The sequence below is a fragment of the Ambystoma mexicanum genome, chromosome 9 (assembly GCF_040938575.1).
Source record: "Ambystoma mexicanum isolate Mex_15411 chromosome 9, UKY_AmexF1_1, whole genome shotgun sequence".
Lineage (NCBI taxonomy): Eukaryota > Metazoa > Chordata > Amphibia > Caudata > Ambystomatidae > Ambystoma > Ambystoma mexicanum.
Window position 1 is genome coordinate 542,674,423 of NC_090931.1, and position 25,572 is coordinate 542,699,994.

General features: G+C 45.9%; 1 protein-coding gene across 1 annotated transcript in view; it reads right to left on the bottom strand.

Annotated features, from left to right (window-relative positions):
* Nucleotides 1-25,572, bottom strand: part of LOC138488252 (uncharacterized) — a 2,582,589-nt gene that overhangs the window by 2,203,505 nt on the left and 353,512 nt on the right. The window lies entirely within an intron of this gene.

Genomic DNA, 25,572 nt, shown 5'->3' on the forward strand with positions numbered 1-25,572 from the left:
AGGAGGATTCCCAATTCACAAGCAAAGTAAATCTTGTGCCAAAATACATCCAATTTGCATTCTGGCAAATTAGTTTTTCCCAGCCTTAATCAACACCTTAGGAGGGTGTTTGCGCTTAATGTGTAAGACACTTAACAATAAGCTTGGCTGATGGGGATACTCGCTGAAGTAAGTCTAAACAAACAGTGGTCCAAGAACCTGTTTGAGCACAAAATGAGCATGCAACAATTCCAGCTGTTATATAACCCAATGCATGAATGGCTTGAATGCCTCCCTTTAATGTGGCATTGTGGCCTGGTAACTAAATTGTCAGCTGTGAATCTGCTGACGCTTGCTCCACCCAGAGGCCAAATTGCATAATGAAAAGCAAACCCTTTGATCATACATTTATTTGACCACTCTTACATGCCAAGAAATTGCGAGTTCTTAAAAGCAAGCAATATTTCGAGTTATATTAAAACATCAGATTTAAAAAGGCATTTTGGAATGTTTTCATATAATTAATAAAATGTCGGCTTCACGATGGATATTGATATCTTGATTGCACTATGTGTCGATTCGACAGAAAAGTAAGGACTGTTCATTTTTTGAGCAGATTGGATTATTGCCTTCATCCCCACTCCTTTCCAGGTACCCAATTGGAGTCCAATCTCACCTTGTTGCTCCGACCTCCCAGGGCCTAGATCAGAGAGGCAGACTATCCTCTAGGATAATGTACTAATTGGTGAGGATGAGGATACCTGGCACTGAAAGCTATCTGGTGAAGGTGGGACAGTCCAAGCCATTTTGATTTTTATTAAATAAAATGATGCAGGGAATTCTATTCCTGAAAAAGAGGTCTGCTAATCAGACCCCCTTAAATGCTCCCTGCCAAAAATGATGGTGCAAGTATATTTCTTTTCTTATCTAGTCTACTGACACCCTCAGGACCAGTCCTGAAGTGGCACAGGGCAGGTTCAAAGGTCACATGTGTATTCGTGACAGCTTCTGGAACACCTAGTGAAAGCAGCCAGAGGGAGATTTTTAATTGTCTGCACCTCGGATACAAATGATATTTGTACAACCTAGTCTGGTGGCACGTTAATCTTTAAACATAAACCATGCATGGTTATGACATGGTGGCAACTAGGGTCACACAATTCAACAGCCATGAGATTTGATATCATACTAGAGTCATCTCTGTGAACATGTATTCAGCTATGACAGGGCAGATGTGTATTAGCTGTCCGGTCTGGGTGTCACCACATCTGCCATTTAGGACAATAGTCAAGAAGCTGCCTCTTTGATCCTCTTGCAGGAAGGACAATACCTTCTTCCAAGGGCAGAGAGGAACCCTCCCCAGGAGATCTCTAGGGAACCAGTGCATCAAAGGCAGCACTGACATAACAAAGCTGCACTCACACCAGGGTGCTGACCACTGAAGTCTCTTTGAAGACAGCAGACATGTGAAGGGGCAGAGTTAGAGTAGCTAAGTGAGAGCGGTGGGGCGAGAGGGGTTTGTGACAAATATAGGAACTCTGTCTCCTCTACTCAAGGTCAGCAACCCCCTTTGGGACTCTGGAGGAAAGCCTGCTAATATGAACACCCCTATGGGGCTGGGGAAGTAGGATCCCACTGGGGTGACCCCCTTACAGGATAGCCATCCCCCAAGATAGGGATATGTGCTATCCTCCCTTGTCTCAAGAATAGAATAAGTTTGTTAGTTATATGGGAACTGACATATGTAATGAGTTACTGCATCTAATAAACAGAGATGGTATGGTTTCTGACCCTATTTAGGCACTGTCCTTAACCCAGCATTGAGAACAGGACATAGGCCCACCCTCTCTATGCCTAGGGGAGAGAGAACCCACCCGCAATTGTGAAAGGGAAGAAAGAGGCTTGCAGAGCCACACTGAGAAACCACCTCCTAGGAGGTATGGCCAGGAGAGACGAGGCTGCACCCAGCATTGTGCTTGACCCACGGTGGAGGCCACAGAATGCACGCAAGCCAACTGCAGTACAGAAGCAATAGAATCAGCACCAGAGGGCCAGTGGAGAGAGCAGAAGAAACTGAATGTAGGTAACATGCGGAGCTGCCACGAAGATCATGGTAGAAGCCTGCTGAAAGTGAGCACCTGATCCAACAGAGGCGAAGGAAGCAGACCGGTTGAAACTGAATCACCTCCACAACACTCACGACCGCAGGAGCACCACCAAGTTATGCTGCTTCTCAGGTAACTCGGAAGGTGGGCGGCAAGGTCAAAGGCAACCCTGGGCTGAGGCAAGAATCAAATTACCCCAGGGCAGGGGGGTGCTGTTGCACACAACGAAGATGGCTGCCTCAAAGAGGAAGCCCGCTTGCTGCGAGGTGCTGTGCATTGCTCTGATCACCACCCTAGACTCCTCCTAAATCATGCAGAGACGCACATACTACTGATGCCAGTGGGGTGCTCTGCCATATTTGGTCTGGACCACACTCCCCTCCTTCCCAGTAAGCTCGCCACCCAACCCCTCATTGAACTGCAATACGCGGCACCCTCGCATGCAGTGAAATCAGGCACAACTCGTTCCTGCACTAAAACTTCCAGGTCCATCAACCGCTTAAGGCAACAACAAATTACACCTGACCAAGTGCAGTATTTTGAATAGCTCGCCTGGTCTCTCCCTCCTAAAACCTTTTATACTGCCACCTGCCTGCTCCTTGCGCCCACAGCGACCACGCGGCAAAATTAACATGTGCTCTTGAGCACGCAGCACTTCTCACGCCCCTGTTGCCTTCAGCACTCACAACAGGCAAGGTGGGGTCTGTTTACTACAAGAGACACCAGCACACCCCGTTCAGTAGCCCCGATACTTGCCAATATTCTGAAGGATTCAGGTCTGATTTACCTGGGAGGTGCACTGCTGCAACTACTCAGACTCACCACGGAACTGCAGGGCGCTACCCAGCATTGACCTTACAGGTGTGGAGACGCCACAAGCATAGATAGCTACTCCTAGTCCACTGCTTTACCGGGGTGCTATACTACAATCTTCGTCCCCACTAACCACCTAAAGTCACACCAAATTGGTGAGAGAAAGCGGAATACTCCCCATAGCCACTACAGCCCTGCCAGAGTATAACATTCACTCACACCAGCCTCAGCACCCCCTACCCCTTGAACACATTGTGGGACAGCTTTCTTACCCTCTACACAGGGCGCTGAGACGCCCCTGCCTCCGGCGGCAGAAAACTTGCATCAACAGCTCACGACAGCCCGACAGGTTCTGCTGCCATACCACGAATACCACAGCCACTGCAGTCGAGCCCATCTTTACTACCAGTTGCCACACAATACCTTCCCACCTGCGTAACAAAGTAACGATGACCAAGGGAGCCAGGAAGAAGCAGAGTTTGATAAATATGTTTGCCAAAGCCACACCAAAGGCAGCAGAAGGAGATGACGTTGTGGAGGGCACTGCCGGCGGGCGCCTGAGATGTGTGAACCCAGTGAGCTTCACCGGGTGATGGCGTACATGCGAGAGGGGTTCACCGCCATTCACACAAAATTGGACAATATGAGTGGCACAATCAGCTCAATAAAATCCTGGATGGACAAATCTGACGCCCGCATAATGGAAACGGAAACTAGAATGGGCACTACTGAAGACGAAGTTGCTACCGTTAGAGCGGATGTCATCTCGCTCTCGAACCAGGTGCTATCCATTGGCAAAAAGAGGATCTTGAATCCCGATCACAACGCAGCAACCTGCGGATAATAGGTATACCTGAAGAAAACACTGCAGGGTCAATGGAGGAATTTGTCGAGCGCATCCTACTCTCCTTACTGGACAACCCCTAACTATTGCCACAATTTGCAATAGAACGGACCAACTGCACGGTTGCTCCCAAGCCCAAACCTGGCGCTCCACCTCGCCCAATCATAGCCAGATTACTTAATTATCGAGACAGGGACACACTATTATGGGTGGCGACAGTCAGGGGCAAGCTATTACTGGGCTCCAAAAGGTTATAGGTTGATTATCCAAAATATTCTTGCCATGCACGTGTTAGTTGATAAAATGCAGCGATATATATTTATAGCTCCATTGTACTGCCTGAAACTAGCCCCCTCATGGCACAAGGCCCATTTTATATGTTTCGGTTTGATGGCAACTTATGAGCTGGAATGTGCGTGGTCTGGGCAACTCGACAAAAATGCAGCGCTTACAGCTTTATACTGAGAGACACAGGGTGCGTGTCCTATTTCTTCAAGAAACACATGCACTGGCCGCGGGCTGCGAGAAGTTCGCCAGAAACTAGGGCACACAACGATATTTCATCACATACTCGACCCAATGTAGTGGTTTTATGACCCTCATTCATAAGTCCATACCATATATCCATAAACAGGCACACTTAGATCCACTAGTTCGCTATGTACTATTGTGGGATGTGCTGAGAGGTCAAGAAATAGTCCTGCTGAATGTATACAGACCAAACGTGGACGACCCCGAATTTTACTCAGAAATGTTTGAACTGCTGGCATTATACCCCCGGAAACCAGTATTGTGGGGTGGCGACTTCAACACGATAGTGGATGTAGATCTTGACAGGTCCAGAAGCAGGCCTCTACAGTCGACTAAGGCTGCCCAGATGATATTAGAGGGCCTAACTGATCTTGAGATGGTGGACGACTGGAGGATGCTTAACCCAACATCATGTAAATACTCTTACTACTCCACAGTACATGACTACCACTCCCGGACAGACATGTGGCGGCTATCTGGTGCCCTCATAACCCACCTTGGCGACACTGACAACCTTCTCAGACCACTCCCCGATCACACTGACACTAACACTGGATGGCGCACTAAGTGCTAAAAAGGTATGGCGATTTAAATCACAGGCATTACTAGACCCCATATTTGAGGCCGAAATGGGGAGATGTGTGGACGAGTACTTCGAGATAAACACAGGCTCTGTTGATACACAGGCAACCCTATGGGAGGCCTTTAAAGTCTATATGCGGGGCATGGCCCTGACCACCAAGTCGGGCTGCTAAAGGCAATACGGAGAGACATTCACAATAGGCAGCTGGCACTGCAGTACACGTCCACACCTTGCGCCTCTGCCCTAGGAGACATTAAGGCTGAACTCAACGGATTTCGGGCACACGCAGACCAAAAACTGCGATTTCTTGACCATCCGGGCATGGCAAGACAGTATGGGGAAGGTGAACACCCTCGTAAGCTACTAGCCAGGATGGCACGACAAGCCGGGGGAAGCCACCATATTCCATTTGTGCGAGACGTGACTGGAGCACTGGTTCACACCCCGCGTGAGGTGACCAAGGTGTTTCACTCCTTTTATGCCACACTATATGCTAACTCAGACAAGGCGACCATCCCTGAGATAGACGATTGCTTAGGTAAGTTACCATTATCAATACTATCCGACGAGACCCGTGAGGTTCTTGATTGGCCAATCTCCTCTGACGAGATCTCTACAGCCATAGAGCCCCTTCCACCTGGAAAGGCCCCCGGACAGGATGGCTTCACTATGGACTTCTTCAAACACTTTAAACCCCACCTTTCACCCAGATTGACTGCTCTGTGGGAAGAAGTCTGCACATCAAAAACACTCCCCCACAATACATGAGGCCGTGATTACAGTTCTGCTAAAACCTGACAAATCAGCCAAGCAATGAGTCATACTGTCCCCTCTGCCTCAAACTGAGACGTTAAAATATTCGCCAAAGTCCTTGCCCTCAGACTTGCCCCTTACATGATACACATTATCCACACACACCAGTCTTGTTTTGTTCCCGGCTGCTCCACGGCGCTTAATCTAAGACACCTTTTCAATGTCCTGGGCAGATAAATCCAGAAGCACAAGCAGTCGCTGCAGCTCTTGATGTTCAAAAGGCCTTTGACTCGGTATCCTGGCAATTTATGTGGGCAGTGCTACGTAAATGCAATTTTGGGCCTCGATACATATCATGGGTACAACTTCCATGCACGTCACCTACCGCCAGAGTCAATATAAATAGGTCACTCTCAGCTTCTATTGACATTTGCAGCGGACTTGTCAGGGATGCCCGTTATCTCCTTCATTATTCGCTATTGTGATGGAACCCCTAGCAGATGCGATCTGACATAGACATGCCCAAAGGGGGATCAGACTCTTGGGTGAACCCGAAATTATTTCGCTATACGCAGATGACGCACTTCTATTTGTGCGAGACCCTACACTGAATCTAGCCTCAATCAGGCACGATATCCGATCCTTCGGGATGCTGTCCGGGCTTCATGTCAACTGTGCTAAATCCAAACTATTCCCTTTCACTGACACTACTGTCGCTCCGCCTGACCTCATTGGATTCGCCTGGAAACCCCAGGAAATCAAAGACCTTGGGATTGTCGTGACACGCCACCCAACGACACTCTATACCTGCAACTATGGGGCATATTTACCCCACTTTACAGCCAAGCTTTGAGCCTGGTTTAAGCTCCCACTTACAATAGCTGGTCATGTGGCGCTTCTTAAAATGATCACCCTCCTGAAGCTACTGTACTATTTCCTAAATATACCAATGTGGCCTGGTACTACGTTTTTTGAGACGCTGAATATGGTGATTAATAACTTTTTGTGGCATGCAGGTGCGGTCAGACTAAAATGGGATACACCAACGAGGCCCTACATACAGGGTGGACTCGCCACCCCAGACTTTGAAAAAAGTACTGGGTAGCAGCGCATGAGTACTATGCAGCGTGCTGGTTTCATGCAGACACACGTCACCCACATGTTAAGATCGAGCGGTACGCTGCAGGCACTTGGGACGTGCGCTCACTGATAATACCACCAATATGGAAGGACCCCAGTGGCTTGTAACCCTATTGCTGCGACAGCACTGCCCTGGGGCAAAATATGAAGAATGCTAGACAACCCCCACCCTTTCCATGGAGACTTACCATTATGGAACTTCTTGCCAACGTTCCCTAAAATAAATATTGCAGCTGTACGACAAGGGGCAATGGAAGGCTATGCGGCCTTGAGGGATGTGTGCAACATGGGGTCCTTTATCACACTCCAGGATCTGCCTGGGCCCACACAGAGGCTCTCTGTGCGCTGGTTACAGTATGGGGGGCTCCGCCGGGCTGCTAAAACAGTTTGGACGGAATTCCCTACACTGACTGCTGATGAATCATTACTGGATGTGGGGGGGGAACCTCTACCCGTGGCGGTGTAGCCAGGTTATATGACTTGCTGCGGTAATAGACCCCTCACGAAACTCTGCAAGACCTGGGCCAAAGACCTAGCCGTAGACATTACTGACAAGATGTGGGAGGCTATGTGTCCACAGACCCAAGCAGTTTTCTTTAATTCCAGGTTTGGATTAATACAATTCAAGATATTCCATAGGTTCCACTACACCCCAATCAGACTACACCTCTTCTCCCGCACCCACCCCCTTCAGTGTCCCAGATGTCACTCTGACGAGGTGGGATATCTCCACATGCTCTGGGACTGCCCTGAACTGAGAGTGTACTGGGGGAGGTAAGTGATACTATGTCTGTGATATTTGGTTGTACCATCGAGCCTATCCCCCTGAACTGCTTATTTCATAGGTTCGAGCAGCTACGACGTGGCTTTCACAGACTGGCGAGCCTCCTTATGTTATTGGCAATTAGATGTATACTGTTACTATGGCTGCGCCCCACCTCCCCATCTGTGACAATGGCTACGGCCACCACATAAGCCTCTGACCAAGAGGAACGCTGGTCCTGGTTGCAGCTCATGAGCTGTAAAGCAGTGGACATCTGGCCACAACTCTGCACCTATTTACTGACTATACAGGCGAATACCCGATATGATGGTGACTCACCGAACAATTATTAGCTCCCCTGTCCCCTCTTTTCCCCTTTAAGATGTCATGTATGTATCCATGCCGCAACCTGTACCGAATCAATGTGAGCAATAACAAATGTAAGATTGTATTTCAGTTTATGTAACTGCTACTTTTGTCTTCTGTTGCAATGTCAAGCACCTTATAAATAAAGTTTTTTAAAAAAAAAGAAATTACCCCAGGGCAAGGGAGAATCAAAACTCCCTACAGTAGGGTGAGAATCAAAGAACCCCAAAACGGGGGGAGAAGTAAACAATGGTAGGACGGGGCGAGAACCAAACAACCCCAAGGCAAGGCAGGATGAGAATCAAATGACCCTTGAGCAGGATGAGAAACCAGACAATCCTAAAATGGGGTGAGAAGCAAATGACCCCACGGCAGGGGGAGAACCGAATGAACCCAAGGCGGGATGGAAATCTACCGACGCCAAGGTGGGGTAGCAGTAACCCAAACCCAAGGTGGACCAAAGGAGACTACACTACACCTAGGTTGGGGTGTGAAACCTGAGACCCCATGGAGAGGTAACCAATAGGTGGAGTGGAGAGCTGCTCACCCTTAGACACTGGAAAGTGAGTCCAGGGGACTACTTGGAACATGACTTTCAAATCCAGCCATCTCACAGGTTTAAGATTCCCGGGACTGGTACGAAGTATCTGACAAACCCAAAGACAGAGAGAGAAGGAGGGAAGGGAAGAAGAGGCACTCAAAACTGATTCATGATTCACAATTCAACGCAGGAGAGGTGAAAGAGATTCTGGTGCCAGGTTACGACGGGGTCAGGAACCCTTAATAAGGAGGGGAAATCTCCTCCTTCTTGGATTCATCTTTGAACTCTCAAATCAAGAAGAAATAATTCACTGGACCTCTGTTGGGGATACAGCCTTTCCCAAAGTACTCTGCCAGAAAGGAGAAGAAAGAAAGCATCCAAACCAAAAGCAAGCTCTACTCTCTAACCAACCCCAAGCAACAGTGGCAGTGAACTGCTGTCGACCAAGGCCTCTCTGCTATTGCAATGGAACGAAGATCCTGTTCACTGTAGGTGAAGGACCCAACATAGGTGCCAACCTACTTCCTGGAGTGAAAGCACAGAACTGAAGGGATCACCTTGTTTTGGAGACCCTGGATTGGGCCTCCCAGCAGCCTAGAAATTCTGAAGCAGCTTGGACCCTGTTCCATTACCATGAGATATCTGCGAGCTGGCAACTGTACTCGGTGAGTCACCACAGGACCTGCAGTGCTGCTTTTCAAACTCTATGAGCCATTGAACCAATTTGTACACGTTGAGCAATCCAGGCATTGGCTTGACCCATGTACATGCAATGATCAACCCGATCGCTGGTTTGGCGTCATGGAGACAACTGATTTGCTGTCGTCTCAACCTGCCGGAAGTTATGAACCCACCCGTCTTGAATGCAGACTCGATCCAGCAGAAGCATTGTCTCACCACCTACTCGAAAGGGATCCAGAACCACAGGAAGCCATCAACTTGATTGTCGTGACCACCGACTCAACCCAATAGGAATCTGCATGTCGACCCGACTCGACAACGACTTGCCAGAGGAGGCACACAACTCGAAAATGTCGCGATATTAGCTCCACCGCAGCAAAAGCATCTAGAAATCCAACGTGATGCTGTTGAGCACCGAAAGATAACAATGAAGGTATTTTGAAGAGGCCCTGTCCTCCTCGTCCAATTTGAAGGACCATGGTGGCTTTGAATCCCCCTAAATACATTCCAATGACAGATCCTTAAACAACTGGCATTGTTGTAAGTCTCCAGCCTTAACACACCTGCTTATCAACCCAAAGTCTGTGTTCCCATCAAAGGTTTGCACTCTCCGAGTTTCTTTTACAGGGGAGGGATTTTAGTGTTATGTCGTCTATTTGCATTGTTTATTAAAGTTCCTATTGTTGTAGAACCTTGACTAGACATACTTATATTTTGGATCCATTGTAATAAAGATGTCTGGGTTACTACCGTTATCAACCCACACCCCTCCTGAAGAGTACAGCCTGCCCTCAGCCCACATTACCTAAAGAGGCGAAGGAGGTATAACCGTCGGGCTGGGACTGTTTCACCTTCATGATTGGGATCACTGCTGGATTAGTGGTAGGGTGGGGCTGAGTAGACGGTTTAGCCACCACTCATCCCTGTACTCCTGCAGAACAGCTGTCATTTTGTCACAATACCTGTTAAGATTCAGTTAGGCTGGAGCCGTATAAACCTTATGTTGGACTGTGCCTGCTCGGCCATCCTTTCAGATGCCTCAATCTGTTGAGAAATTAGTAGATGTCCCAGGCCTGGACCTGCAGTAAAATACAGAGGTTTGGATGGATTGAAGAGCCCCACTAAAATTCTAGCACATGACTGTAAAGACTGGAGGAGGGTTTCTGTACTCCTGCACTCTATATGGCAGAGCAGAAGCACAGAGCACCCCAGCCAAGATTCTCTATAGGGTAGCTATGGACGAGCAATAAAGGCTTAAGCTCTCAGGAGGTGATGCGGAATGGTTCAATGTAGTGTAGTCCCCAAGCCCCCACAAAGAAATGTCTACACGCTATGTTGTGTGATAACACAGTTGTTTATATAAATAAGGTTCAGAATATCTACACAATCAATAACACACTTTGTGCTTTGGAAATACTAATATGATAAATATGTACAATGTCTATGTGGTACCACAGTTAACACTTGACTCCTTTAAAATGCACCAAATGCTGACATTTTCAATGGCATACAAATCAAATAGTAAAGTGAATCAGCAATAGACATCGGGAGGAAGACAAGTTGGGCTAAAAAATGGCAGAATCCTGGGTCCCTATCACCAGACACAGCTCTGTATGATGTTCCGCCCCCACTTGGGCAACTTGTAAATAAAGTGTATCAACAAACCAGTCCATATATGTTTAAAATAGTCTTGTTTCCTGCTAAACTGATCTACTACCCCAATGTACCCAAGTTTAGCAGAGTTCTTTCGATGGTTCGTCGCCATGTCCTTCGTGGGTGAACTCCCTTTAAAGTAGGAGCCACGGTTCGTCAAGAATCCTATGAAGAAATGTGAACACTGTTGTTGGGGGAGCAGCTTCAACCTTCGCGGTGCTCGTTGATGATCGGTCATGGACGTCCTGTGAAGATGAGGCATGCCGTGCACCTTGATGACAAGAGTTTGTTGCAGCAAAGCAGATTGACGAAGAACGTAGGCCCAGCAAGGGTGTCGGGTTGTTGGTGTTGGCGTTGACAATCGGGACTCGACCACGGTTGGCTTTTGGATCTTCATCAGCGTCTTTGTGGACTTCGGGTGGCAGGAAACCCACCAGCGGATTCTCCTTGGTCGTCGACAACCTTGACTTTCTCCGGCAGGACAAAGCGGTCGACGGTGATGGCAAGAGAGTCCCTCTTTCAAATGTTCTTAGGCAATGGAGCATTGCGGCTCCGGTCGATGACGTTACAGCGGTCCTCCGAACCTCGGTCGACGGTGTTGGTCGTCGACGGCCTCGACTTGGTGCTTTACTTCAGTGTTTCTCAGCAGACCCAGTCTCCGGTCGACAGCCGTTTGGGACTGTCTTCCAGGGCGCCTTGATGAAGATCAACTTCTGCACAATGTTCCCTCATAGCTCTGGGAGAGGTCTCCTAAACAGGTCCTCTCTTGGATCAGTCCTTGACAGACACAGCAGCTTTCAGATCGGCACAGGAAAGGAGCAGCAATTCCTCTTCCAGTGAGCTTCAAGGATAAGCATCAAGTTTCGACTTGAGCTTCTGAACAATTCTGGTAAGTGAGAGGTTCCCCAGATATACTGTTCTGTCTCTCATTCACACTGCTGAGCCCAGCTCAGGCAGCCAATCATTCAGAAGGGATACATGCAGGCAGGCAGCCAATCAGGGTCACAGTACATTCAGGCCATTCTCTTCCATCCAGAAACCCATAACAAAGAATGTGGATTGGGGCAAGCACCCAGCCTTTCAGCTCACCACAATGCATTCATGTCAGTTTCGGGCAGGGCTGTCTCATTCTTTGAGTCACACACACAGATACCAGACACCCATAACATGAAGTGCATATTGGTCACGCGCTCCATTCACCCAGGTCCCACCCCAAGGGTATACCCACAACATACAGTCATTGGGAAAGCTCCAACCAGTCTGGCCTGGACTTCCCCACAATACCATATATGGAACTTCCACCCAACAGCCAGTCAGGGGAAGGGACAGAGTAAGGGCTTCCCAGGACTTTGGGAAAACAAGGTAAGAGGGAATTTTTTTTTTATTTGTATTTGGTTTAATCAAACCTTCACAAAATTTTACTCGGAATAAAAGAGAATACATATACATTTACAAAATATATCCATCATATAGCACATATTTAAACAAAGATTCAAATAAAAACAAAGATCGAATGTAAGAAAAAAAGAAACAGGAAAAAGAACTTGGGTCAACAGGGAGTAGAAAAGTAACCCAACTAAAGGAAAATAATCATAAAGCTACTATACACACCCTTTCTAGGTGGTTCTAAGATAGATAGCCATACTGATAACAGAACATTTTTTAACAGATAAAGAAGCAAGTGAGAATAAGAAAAGAGCGAGAACTTGCTTAAAATTATCTGAGGAAGTCTAATTTAAGGCCCTTTAGAAACCCAGAGATTGCTAAGACTTCTCGCGTATTTTGCACATTAAAACATCGTTTCCAAACCAAGTCAGTCGAAAAACAAGAATAAGAGTCCTTCAATGGGACCAAAAAAACGTTCCTAATATCAGCCAATTGTACACAGCTTAGAATAGGATGTTTTGCAGTTTCCTGTTCGGAATGACAAAATCTACATAAGATTTCCACCATATTTACTTGATTTCTTTTTAATAGGATATCATTTGTGGAGAGAATATTCCATCATAATCGCAACTCTTTTCTTGTGCTCATGTGATAAATGACTCAGATTTATATGAGTGAAACATTTCTACTGTGGAGATCCAATCTTTATCTAGCAACCTTTTTTTTAGTTAACATCAGGTTGCTAATTAGGGTTTCCAAGTTTGAATATATGTTTTGAAGGATCTTCTCACAATTGTTACCAAATTTTAGTAAGAATCCAGAATAATTTAGGTTATTCCCTACAAGCTAATATAGAGCGTTTACAGTAGGGACCTTAATTTTGGCATATAGCGTAAGCATCCTCCATTGTACGCGGGCCCATAGGGAAGTATATCCTAGCTCATACCGGAAAGCAGTTAAGGGCACCGCGTTTGGGATGCCAAGGATCTGTCTCCAGATTCCACCTTCTATCTGGTTCAACTTATGCATTATTGCATCAGAACACAGTTCCAAATCGTATCCCAATTTAGAGACCATCTTCCCTTCAAAGAACATGAGGGAAGGTTATATCGAGAACCTCCTGCGATCAATTTTCAATATTTGGTTTCCCAGTAATTTAGGTTTATGTGTTAAAATTTCCAGCTGAGCTCCAGCCTCCTTATATGCACCAATATAATAGCCCAGATATGTCACATTAGGGGAGATACCCACCCTAGACCCCTCCCGGCTCCAGGTGGGACGCAGGTTCTTACCTTCTCCCTTCGCAAATGCGAGGATTTTGGTTTTATCCGGGTTGATTACAGTGCGTTTGTATTCTTGCTGACATGTCACCCTTCTGTTTGAGCCGGAGCCGAGTACCAGCATTCTTATAGACACCTTCGACGAGGTTTAGGAGACCACTTGGTAGACCCCATAGTTCTAGTTTGTGCCAAAGTTTGTTCCGGTCAACGCAATCAAAGGCTGCGGAGAGGTCGACCAACGCCATGAAAGTGCAGCCCTTCTCCCTCCTCCATGCAGCATCCTGGATGTATTTTACGGCAATGCCATTGATGTTTGTCGAATGTGCCTTACGGAAGCCAGTCTGAAAGATACTTAACGGGTGGAAGACTTTTTCCCAATCTTCAAGATTTGACAGTAGAAAAGCAGAGAAGATTTTACAGTCAGCATCAATCAGAGAGACAGGCCGATAGTTCTTAGGCTCTGACCAACTGCCACACTTGAAGACTGGGATAACATGAGCTGTGCTCCAGGAAGTGAGGCACATCCCAGTCATCAAGATGTCCTTGAATTTATAGAGAAGGAGATTAGCCCATAGGTAAGGGTCTGACTTAAATGTATTGTTAGTAAGACCATTAGGTCCCGGGACACGCAACCTTTTGCACTTCGAGATTAGCTCAATAACTGTATCAATCTCCAGAGAGGTCTCCCAATTGTCCCTATAACCATTGGCAGAGCAAACTTGTTGCCCCCCGCCCCACAGGATGTCGAGTTAGGCCCAAATCTGTTGCCATAAAACACTAACCATTCTTTTGCAGAGATCGGATTCAATTGTGAAATGGCATGATTATTATCTTGTATAATAGCAACAAGAACTTAGGCTACCCCACCTGTCTGACTCTGGCCTGGTATGGATTCAACACACTTTGTACAGATCCCTATCGGTGGTCTGTGCGTAAGGGAACACCCAGATTACTTTTCATACAATAACAATTTTATTCATGTGACTAATAAAAAAATAGCATTACACAGCTATCAACCGAACCTTTTTGCCCATGATTACTGGGTAGAAATACACTGTTAAAGGCATCTCAGATCAACCTCATACAGTGGACATTGGCATACAGTTTATGCAGTGGGGGTTAGTACAACAGTGACTTTCAAATGTGGTATGATTGTCTTCACATCTATCTAGTCGACACTCGGTGGTGTTTCTGGCACCCTGTAGGTAGCTAATCTTCTGGTGCCGTCTTCAGGACAAGTGTAGTTGACGTGAAAGTGTAAGCGATGTGTGACAACGAAAGGACATCTAAAGGTAAGGAGGTACAAATTAAAAATTAAAATAAGACACTGGGTGTATCTCTTCAGGGACCGTAGTGCCTGATAAATGTGCTGAGCTATATCCTACCTGAAGTATTTCTTTACAGAGTCACAGGTAGTAGAAGAAATTAGTACGAGTTCTTCACTCCAAGCGCCTCATGTGCGCTTTTAAGGAATTGGATCCTGTGTGTCTAGGATGTAGTCCGCAGCTGGCTGGCTGTAGAACAAGATAATAGATATCTATTGTGATGTCATTAAAATAAATGTATGCACTTGCATATACTGTGCATGTGCCTATGGTGTGTGCCCATCATCGGTATGTAGCTCTGGTGGGGTGCACTAGGCACATAGTGCATTGTACGTGAGCCTGGGGAGGCGATGTGAAAAGGAGAACCACCCTGTGCCGTCCGAGCCTATTTTATGCTCTGTACATGCTGTACGGCGTGCATATGCTCGTTTCCCCTGGCTTTACAATGTGAATACGTGGGAGCCTATCTACGTGCTCTCAAAGGTGGACAAAGTATCTACTACTTGTGCTGAACAGCACTGCTGCCGTATGGATGCTCAGCCACAATGTGGCAGTGACTCGCTTACCTATCTGCAATGCTACTGACCGCTGTCGGAATGCCTCTGTCTCCCGCTCCGCGCATGCGTGTCTGTTTTGTGTGCGCGTTCGAGGGGACGCGTCTAAGTATGGAGTGCGCATGTGCTCGTGTTAAGTGTCTACCTGTGGCCGGGATGTGAAGTTAGTGTCCCAGCCAGAGGCTAAGTTACGAATGAACTCCGGGATAATGTAAATATTAAAGGATGGGTGCAGAAACGTCTTGACAAGTTAATACTACATTATCACATTTCCATTGTTATTTCCAATTCACCTTAGTTCGATCACGCGTCAGTGTCTATTTTCTCATATAGTGCTGGTGTTGGGCACTATTCAGACATTTACAAACGCATGGTAACACGTATTTCGTTCTTTACAGTTTGTTGGTACAAATTGGTGTTGGTCACGCCATAATGTGTGTGTCCATTTTACGTGTTCAGTGTCCCAGCTGGAGGCTTAGTCATGAATGTGCTCCGGGATCATGTAAATGTAGGTAGATGCACTGTACACTATGTTGGGTGCAGAAAACCACTTAAAACATTAATACTATTTTACATTGTCACATTTTGTTTAGCCACAGTTCGATCACAAATCAGTGTATTTTTAACATGCGGTGCTGATGTTAAGCATTATTCAGACATTCTTTACATTTCGTAGGTACATTTTGGCGTTCATCACACCATTGTGTGTGCTTCCATTTGCATATAGTACTGATACCAAATGTTGCTGGTGTGCAAAAAACGCTATTTGACATGAACCAGGGTCTGCCATTGTTCGTCATACTGTGCTGATGACTGACATGTTTAAATGTTTTTGACAGTTCCCAACAAGTGTTAGCACATTGTTCAGTTTACCCATTTAATAGTAATGCTTGGCAACAACTCGAACCCTGTTGAGTGTATCCATTAACAATTTGATGCAGGCACCCGATAGTGTGTGGTGGTTTTTAAAACATCATAACTTGAATTCTTGTCTATATAATGTTGGAACGGGAGGGAGCTCCCATTCCAGGTGCTGCTGTTACATCTGTTACTATATTTTCAGAAGAACAAGTTCCATTCGATGGACACATTAAGACCGTTTTTCACCGTGTCCAGGCGGTGTATCCATTTTTGCTCAAGTTTTCTCAGGTCCAAATCCCTGTCGCCACCTCAGGCTTTTGTTTCTATGGTTTGAATCGCACACCATCTCAGATCAGTATGTTTATGTTCTTTTTTTGTAAAGTGGCCACCATCGGTTTGTCCTCTATTTTGTTTTTTGGGCACGATCTGTGCTCACAAATCCTTTGTCTCACTTTGCGTTTACTCTTCCCTATGTATAACAAATTACATGGACATTTACTCATGTATACGCTCCATTTGGTTAGGCAATTTGAGAACGTTTTGCACTTCCATATTATGCCGTTTAAGGAGACCTCTTTCTGGTCTTGAGTTAGGTGGCATACTGAGCACTTTCCACAACGGTAGTGTCCCACTACTGGAGGTAAATGCCAAAGAGTCGTCTGAACTGTTGTAGCGGGTTTTTCTGTGGGGTGTGTGTGGACCAGGTAATCCTTGATGTTCCTTTTTCTCTTGAAGGCGAAACGTGACATTGTTGGTTGGAAGGTATCCGTTTGTAGCACGTGCCAATTTTTCATGATGGCCTTTCTCAGTGCGTTACTGATGGGTGAGGAAGTGGTAACACAGGTCATCTTTTCTTTCTGTTCTGTTCTTATCTGTTTAGTTAGGCAGTCTGTTCTGTTCCGGTTTCTTGCTGTTTTCTGGGCTTTCCTTATGATTACTGCTGGGTAGCCCCTATTTTTTAGTCGATTTTCCAGATCTTTTCCGTGGCGGTCGTATTCCGGTAGGGAAGAGCAATTGCTCCTTATTCTCAAAAATTGTCCAAAGGGTAAATTTTCTTTGAGCGCTTGTGGGTTGAAACTTGAGAATTGCAACAGCGTGTTTTTGTCCATCGGTTTGCGGTACAGGGTAGCGGTGATTGTTCCGTCTTCTGCCCTAAGAATATTGAGGTCCAGGAAGGCTAGACAGTTGGTGTCGTGGTGCATTGTGAATTTAATACAAGGATCCACATTGTTGAGCCATGCATGAAAGTCTTGTAGTTCTTCAATGCCGCCTGTCCAGATGGTAAAGATGTCATCTATATACCTCACCCATCAGACAAGTTTACTGTGGTATTGGTTTGTATCACTGTATTATCATAGCATTATATGGAAGTACAAAACGTTCTCAAATTGCCTAACCAAATGGAGCGTATACATGATTAAATGCCCATGTAATTTGTTATACATAGGGAACAGTAAACGTGAAGTGAGAAAGGATTTGTGAGCACAGATCGTGCCTAAAAAACAAAATGGAGGACAAACCGATGGTGGCCCACTTTACAAAAAAAGAACATAAACACACAGATCTGAGATGGTGTGTGATTCAAACCATAGAAACAAAAGCCCGAGGTGGCAACAGGGATTTGGACCTGAGAAAACTTGAGCAAAAATTGATAGACCGCCTGGACACGGTGAAAAACGGTCTTAATGTGTCCATCGAATGGAACTTGTTCTTCTGAAAATAAAGTAAGACAGATGTAATAGCAGCACCTGGAATGGGAGCTCCCTCCCGTTCCAACATCATATAGACAAGAATTCAAGTTATGATGTTTTGAAAACCACCACACACTATCAGGTGCCTGCATCAAATTGTTAATGGATACACACAACAGGGTTCTAGTTGTTGCCAAGCATAACTAACAAATGGGTAAACTGAGCAATGTGCTAACACCTGTTGGGAACTGTCAAAAACATTTTAACATGTCAGTCATCAGCACAGTATGACAAACAATGGCAGACCCTGGTTCATGTGAAATAGCTTTTTTTGCACACCAGCAACATTGGGTGTCAGTACTATATGCAAATGTAAACACACAATGGTGTGATGAACGTCAAAATGTACCTACGAAATGTAAAGAATGTCTGAATAATGCTTAACATCAGCACCGCATGTTAAAAAGACACTGATTTGTGATCGAACTGTGGCTAAACAAAATGTGACAATGTAAAGTAGTATTAATGTGTTAAGTGGTTTTCTGCACCCAACATAGTGTACAGTGCATCTACCTACATTTACATGATCCCAGTGCACATTCATGACTAAGCCTTCAGCTGGGACACTGAACACGTAAAATGGACACACACGTTATGGCGTGACCAACACCAATTTGTACCAACAAACTGTAAAGAACGAAATACGTGTTACCATGCGTTTGTAAATGTCTGAATAATGCCTAACACCAGCACTATTTGAGAAAAGAGACACTGACACGTGATCGAACTAAGGTGAAGCGGAAATAACAACGGAAATGTAATAATGTATTATTAACTTGCCAAGAAGTTTCTGCACCCATCCTTTAATATTTACATTATCCCGGAGTTCAATCGCAACTTAGCCTTCGGCTGGGACACTAACTTCACATCCCGGCCACAGGTAGACACTTAACACGAGCACATGCGCACTCCATACTTAGACGCGCCCCCTCGAACGCGCACACAAAAAAGACACGCATGCGCGGAGCGGGAGACAGAGGCATTCCGACAGCGATCAGTAGCAGCGCAGACAGGTAAGCGAGTCACTGCCACATTGTGGCTGAGCATTCATACGGCAGCAGTGGCGTTCAGCACAAATAGTAGATACTTTGTCCACCTTTGAGAGCACGTAGATAGGCTCCCACGTATTCACATCGTAAAGCCCAGGGGAAACGAGCATTTGCACGCCGTGCAGCATGCAGAGAGCACAACATAGGCTCGGACGGCACAGGGTGGTTCTCTTTTCACATCGCCTCCCCAGGCTCACGTACAATGCACTATATGCCTAGTGCACCCCACCAGAGCTACATACCGGTGATGGGCACACACCATAGGCACATGCACAGTATATGTGAGTGCATACATTTATTTTAATGACATCACAACAGATATCTATTATCTTGTTCTACAGCCAGCCAGCTGCGGACTACATCCTAGACACAAAGGATCCAATTCCTTAAAAGCGCACATGAGGCGCTTGGAGTGAAGAACTCATACTAATTTCTTCTACTACCTGTGACTCTGTAAAGAAATACTTCAGGTAGGATATAGCTCAGCACGCTTATCAGGCACTACGGTCCCTGAAGAGATACACCCAGTGTCTTATTTTAATTTTTAATTTGTACCTCCTTACCTTTAGATGTCCCTTCGTTGTCATACATCGCTGACACTTTCACGTCAACTACACTTGTCCTGAAGATGGCACCAGAAGATTAGCTACCTACAGGGTGCCAGAAACACCACCGAGTGTCGACCAGATAGATGTGAAGACAATCATACCACATTTGAAAGTCACTGTTGTACTAACCCCCACTGCATAAACTGTATGCCAATGTCCACTGTATGAGGTTGATCTGAGATGCCTTTAACAGTGTATTTCTACCCGGTAATCACGGGCAAAAAGGTTCGGTTGATAGCTGTGTAATGCTATTTTTATTAGTCACATGAATAAAATTGTTATTGTATGAAAAGTAATCTGGGTGTTCTCTTACGCACAGACCACCGATAGGGATCTGTACAAAGTGTGTTGAATCCATCCCAGGCCAGAGTCAGACAGGTGGGGTAGCCTAAGTCCTTGTTGCTATTATATTTGACTTCCTCATGACCTAGGCCCCGCTTACCAAAAAAGAGGGCCTCACTACCCCCCTATATTATGAAATGATTATTATCTTGGCCATTTACAATTGTCCAAAATGTACCCACATTCGCCCTGATTAATATCTCCAGCATAGATTCGGCGCCTTGTTGTAGGAGACAATGTTTTATAGTTTTGCACAGATTTTTATATTTTTGCTTAATCAGTCTAACGCTGTTGGTCTGTAGGGCCTTATCGGATTTTAAGTTCTTAATTCCCCTGATCTCCTTTCTCGTAAGTGTTTTAGCCAAGGCCAATTCCGGATTATAACAGTGGGTGTGCCGGGGGTTAGGTACTGTTCTATTTGGTCGTAGGCCTATGTCCCTAATCGCAACATTGACCAGGGACGTAATCCCAGGAGCATTAAAGGTGTTTAGCTTCCATTCCAGAGTGGATTTATTCAGCTGGACCCTTAGATTTTGGTTAAGGGCCTCAATGTTTCTAGGAGTCCATCTGACAGCATTTCCAGAGCTACTAACTGCAACCTGTAGAAATGGAATATGGTTCCTATTGGTTACAGTCAGATTAAAATGTGCAGTTAAGATAGCATGGTCACTCCAATCGTTGGTAGAGACCTTAAAGGAGGTAAATATGGTCCTTATGAAGTCATCAGGGAAGATGTAATCCAACATGGAGGAACTCTCCACGCCGCCAGGTATGCCAGGCAGTTTCCCCAGATTGTTCTTAATCGGAACCTACCAGAGGTAAGAGGCCCATATTTCCCAACCCCACATACCAAGAGATACCCAGTTGTTTTTCCCCCTGAGATGTGCCCGCTAATACCACATCCATTTTACAAATTTCCCATGGGGTGGGGGGGGTGTTCAAACTTACAGTCAGCATTCAAGTCTCCAGCTACCACAATTCGACCATTCTCATTTTCAAGGGCCCATACAGTTATTACTCGACAGACCATTTCTACAAAGACTTGCACCGGTGACATTCCACTATGCCAACAGAAGTTTATAATAAGTAACCTCAGGGCACCGTCACCAGTTATAGGATCAATCCCCAACGCTCCAAAAGGGAGGCCCAACAGAACAGTTCCACTAAAACCTAAATAGTTAGCCACAGCCGTCAGGAGACCCCCTGATGGTCTTCCCCCACACCGTGATTGGCCAATTGGTCATAGATTCGATAGCCATCCAAGATGGGTGTTGAGGTCATCCAAGTCTCCTGAAGACACACAACATTAGCCTCTCTCAGTTCCAAAAGACACGCAGGATTACCCATTAGATGTTGGTTTCCTCTAGTATCCCAGGATATAAAACATAGATCTATCTTTCTGGAAACTCCTGCGGTTCGAAAGGCCTGCTTATGGAACAAGTTTCTGCCACAGGGTCGAGATAATTGAGGCTCAATCAATATCAGCTCCCTGTTTCTTTTCAAGTTTGCCTAGTTGTACCCGCCTCTCATTGCCAAGCGGGAATAAAGGAGGGACACTCTCCTTTTGTAAGCTGCCTAAGGACTCAGAGTTCACCGGCTCCAAGGACAATCTGGATTAAACTTCAAAACCCAGATTCTTCAGAGGTCCACTCTGGGAAAGGATAAGCTCCTTGACCAAAGGGGAATCCATAAATAGGAGGCTTATATCCCGGTGCTTTCTATCCGGAAAGGCCACCCTGGCAATGTTCTTAGAGGTAATCAAAGCAAGGGCTGGGATCTCTGCACAAATTGTCAGGATATTAGATCTGTTTAGGCAAATTGGTTCCACCAATCCCAGCAAGCTCTTTATACTAATTAGCGCCAATGGTTTACTTGCCATTTTCAGACTCCGCTGACTACCCTGTGGAGCTCTCAATTGTTTTTATCAGGAGCTCCTTGCCCCCCACATTGACCACTATTCTTGCCTGAGTGTTCATATTGAAGGGTTTATGGAGCTGTTCTACCAGATCTCTTATTCCTGTAGATATTGTGGGGGTAGAGAGTTACTGGAAGAAGATTCTCTTCTCGGAATGTACCCCACCCAACTCCACTTTCAAAGGGGGGGGGGGTTCACCACTTCAGAGAAAGAAGGTTTAATGACAGAAGATGTACATCCCTGAGTAGGTCCCCATATCGAGAAAGGTATTCACGTACCACATTTCTCCTGGTGTGATGCCTGGTGCTCATTTCTCAGCCCTGCCATACCCACAGCAGACTGCGAGTATAATTCCGTTTGTTGATCCAAATACACAAACTTTTTGGATTTCCCTGGGCCACATCCCCATCCAACTCTCGGGAGCTCATTTGGTGCGAACCCAGTTGGCTGCTGATTGATCTGGGGTTTAATATAACCAGTTGGCTGCTGATTGATCTGGGGTTTTATATAAAAGACCCTTGCTTGCCCCCAAATCCCTCAATGTCCCGCACCGGAGGAGCATTTACATCTGGGAGATTATTTATCGGGCTCGTATCAGTTTGCATTGTTGAGTCAACCAACTTAGTTTTCAGATGAATCACAGGCATCTATGCCCCAGTTTCATGGATGGACACCAAATTGGGTCTGAACAAGGTGTTAAGTGGTGTTTTAGTGCATATACCACGTGGTCTTTTCACTTCGGGTTTCCGCTTGGGTAATCTCATTTTACATTGGAGGGGTACCTTTTGGGGAGTAGGGTCCACAGACTTGCAACACTCCTCAATCAGACAGCCCTCAGAGACCACAATATCAACTTTAGCATGAGCATAGTAGGTATTCAGTACACTGTTGTGGGAGTTTGAAAAGACAGTAACATTTGGATCACATACAACACCTTCCCCTTTTTGCTGAGTGATCATGGAGCCACCTGCAGTCGGCCCAGTTGATTCTGCACTGTATGAGATCAGAATTATCTCAGGTCTAATGTCAATAACACAAGGGTTATTATCTAGTATCCGCCCGTCAGAGTGCCCTGATGGCACCCCCAAATGTAACGGTCGAAGACTGAGTTGAGAGCCGATACAATACAATTTGGTGTTCATCTCAGCCAGTAGTTCTGTACCAATACAGTCAATTGTGCCATTGACCTCTGCCAGGAGTCTATGAGTTATTCAGTTCGGCCCATATATTGTCGTATAGCTCCACGAATGAGCTTAGGACAACATTCAGGGCTGACACAGTCAGGGTGAGTTAATCTGATTCTTTCATCAAGCTCCTTCAGAGTATGATGCATTCTTGGGATGCCCCCTTGCTCCTGTAGATCTGCAGGACTATTAATCGCCCCAAAGGACTTGAGCTGATTTTTTGCCCGGTCGATGGCCTCAATTATGTTTGTTAGAGCTGTCAGTGAGTCTTAGATTGAGGCATCACAAGTCTGTTGTACCACACTTTACGAAATTCCATGGCAGCATCAGCACATTCGATTATGCTAATGTCTGTAATGTCATTCTGTCTTCCAAAGAAGTCCTGAGTCGTCATTGCAGAGTGATCCAACATAGCATTTCCTCTAAAGACCATGGGCAATTTAACTTCCGTGCTAGTTGAACTTGACTAAGATATATCTTTGCCCCACAATTGTCTTAATAGATCTTTGGGACTTCAGAGTGTTCAGAGGAGCATTTCCGTGGGGAATTGCAGATTTTCTTAGTTATAAGCAGACCTTCAGAGGTATGGATAATTGCCTTGTGGGTAAGTGCCGGGTTGAATTGATCATCATGGTTGAGGGTTAATTGTGGTACCTGTTGGCCGCATACAGATAAGTCACCCTTCTCCCCCTCCAAAGTTTTCCCCGTTAAGACAGTTGGAGTAGGGGATAGCAGGCAAAGTGAGGAGGAAATCATGGGCTGGACAGGCAAGGGAGCAACCAACTACTTCCGATCATTCGATGACTCCTCATTTCCCAGGGGGTCCACTAGTATATAACCTGGTTGTGCATTTACCCCCATTTGGCTCCGTAGCCTAACACGCTTGCTTGACAGAGCAGACCGGATAAACTCCCAAAATGCTCAGATCAAAGGGAACCCTGCAGTCTCTGAGTGCAAACAGGAAGGTGGAATAATCAGTACCGGACTAATTCCCAGATCAAAGGGCCCACCAGCTAATGCAAGCTCCACAGACTCTGGAAAAATATGCCAGCAAAGTGCTAGGAGTGTATGGGTAGGCTTCAATAGGTTCTTAGAGCCCCTCACCGAGGAACAGGTTGGTATACGAGCCAAGTTCAATATCAGAATCGGTGCGATTACACCACAGTTGAACGGGTCAATTTGATCGTGTAGAGGAGGGCCACACTTAAATATTCTTAGCTACTCTAAACAAATAAATTATTTGTCTCCGTGTTTAGCTGTAGTTTAACAGGTCTGCAGAACGCAATGTTTAAGTACAGAGATGCAGTGATGCCAAATTATGCCGTTACTGTGCTGAATTGTTACCTTGAGACGAGCTGGGTCGTAAATTGATCCAACGCCGTTAAAGGCATGAGCCCTGTAGCAGGTAACCAACAGTCACCGACAATGAGCGGCAAACAGTGAAAACAGCAAACACCCTTATCTCCACAAACTGGCTTCTCGCTGCAAGGGTCGCGGTGACTGGGATTTATTTCCTGGATTTAGATGAGCGTGTCGCTCGCGTCTGCTGATCTCAGCCAGTCCCAAAGAAAGCTTAAAGGAGCAGCTGCCCAATAGCTGCATGGCGAATAAAGATGCTTCAAATATGCAGAAATAATAACTTCACAGCAGTGAAAACAGCAAAGGCCCTTATCTCCACAAACTGGCAATAGAAACCAAGAGGTCACAGGTGCCATCTTGTCTCTTATCAGGAATCCATTGATTCCTAGGACAGGGCCTGGGTAACCCAAAATGGAGGATACTCAGAGCACCTGTCAAATTCAGCATGGAGCTGCCACCAGCCCATACCCTGCTCTGTGGGCCACACAAAGGTGCCCAAAAACATACACAAGGGTACAGGGTTGTACCCCCACCAATGGGTGCCATATGGGTATCCCAAGGGTCTGTTCACCACAACCAAAAAGAGGAAGAGCCACACTGCCAGGAGTCCCACATAGACTCCTGTGCAGAAAACAACACAGAACACACATGACAAGGGAGTACAGGACAAGGACATGGAGGCCCTGTCCCTCCAAAGCATTTCCAGCATCACAATGACCTTCATATTACAAGTAGATGTCTGTGGTGATGCTCAACCCTGGGCTAACTCACTGACAAGTTTTCATTATGTTCTGAAGATGCATCAGTTTGCTTAAACTCCCCTGTCCAGTGGTCGAAGTGGGGGGGAGGGCAGCTGGCGGATTTGAGAGCTGTGTTCCTCTACTTTTTAAAATTATGTTTTACTGTTCCTATACTTTTATTTTAAAAAGAAACCATTCCGGAATGGTTTCGTTTTTAAAAAAAAGTGTAGTAGGGAGTTTGCACTGAACGTTTCCTTAAACGCCAGGCACATGTGTTTGGGGATTTGTATTGTGTGTGGAAGGGGGCGTGATGATGGGGTTTGTGGAGAGCGGGGGCAGACCAGTAGGGAACATAGTTCCACTACTTCTTTTCACACATTTCGACCACTGCCCTGGTCTCTCACTTATTCCCCATTCAGGTGTAATGCACCACAGAATGATGGACTTCACCACCCTGTGCTTTATA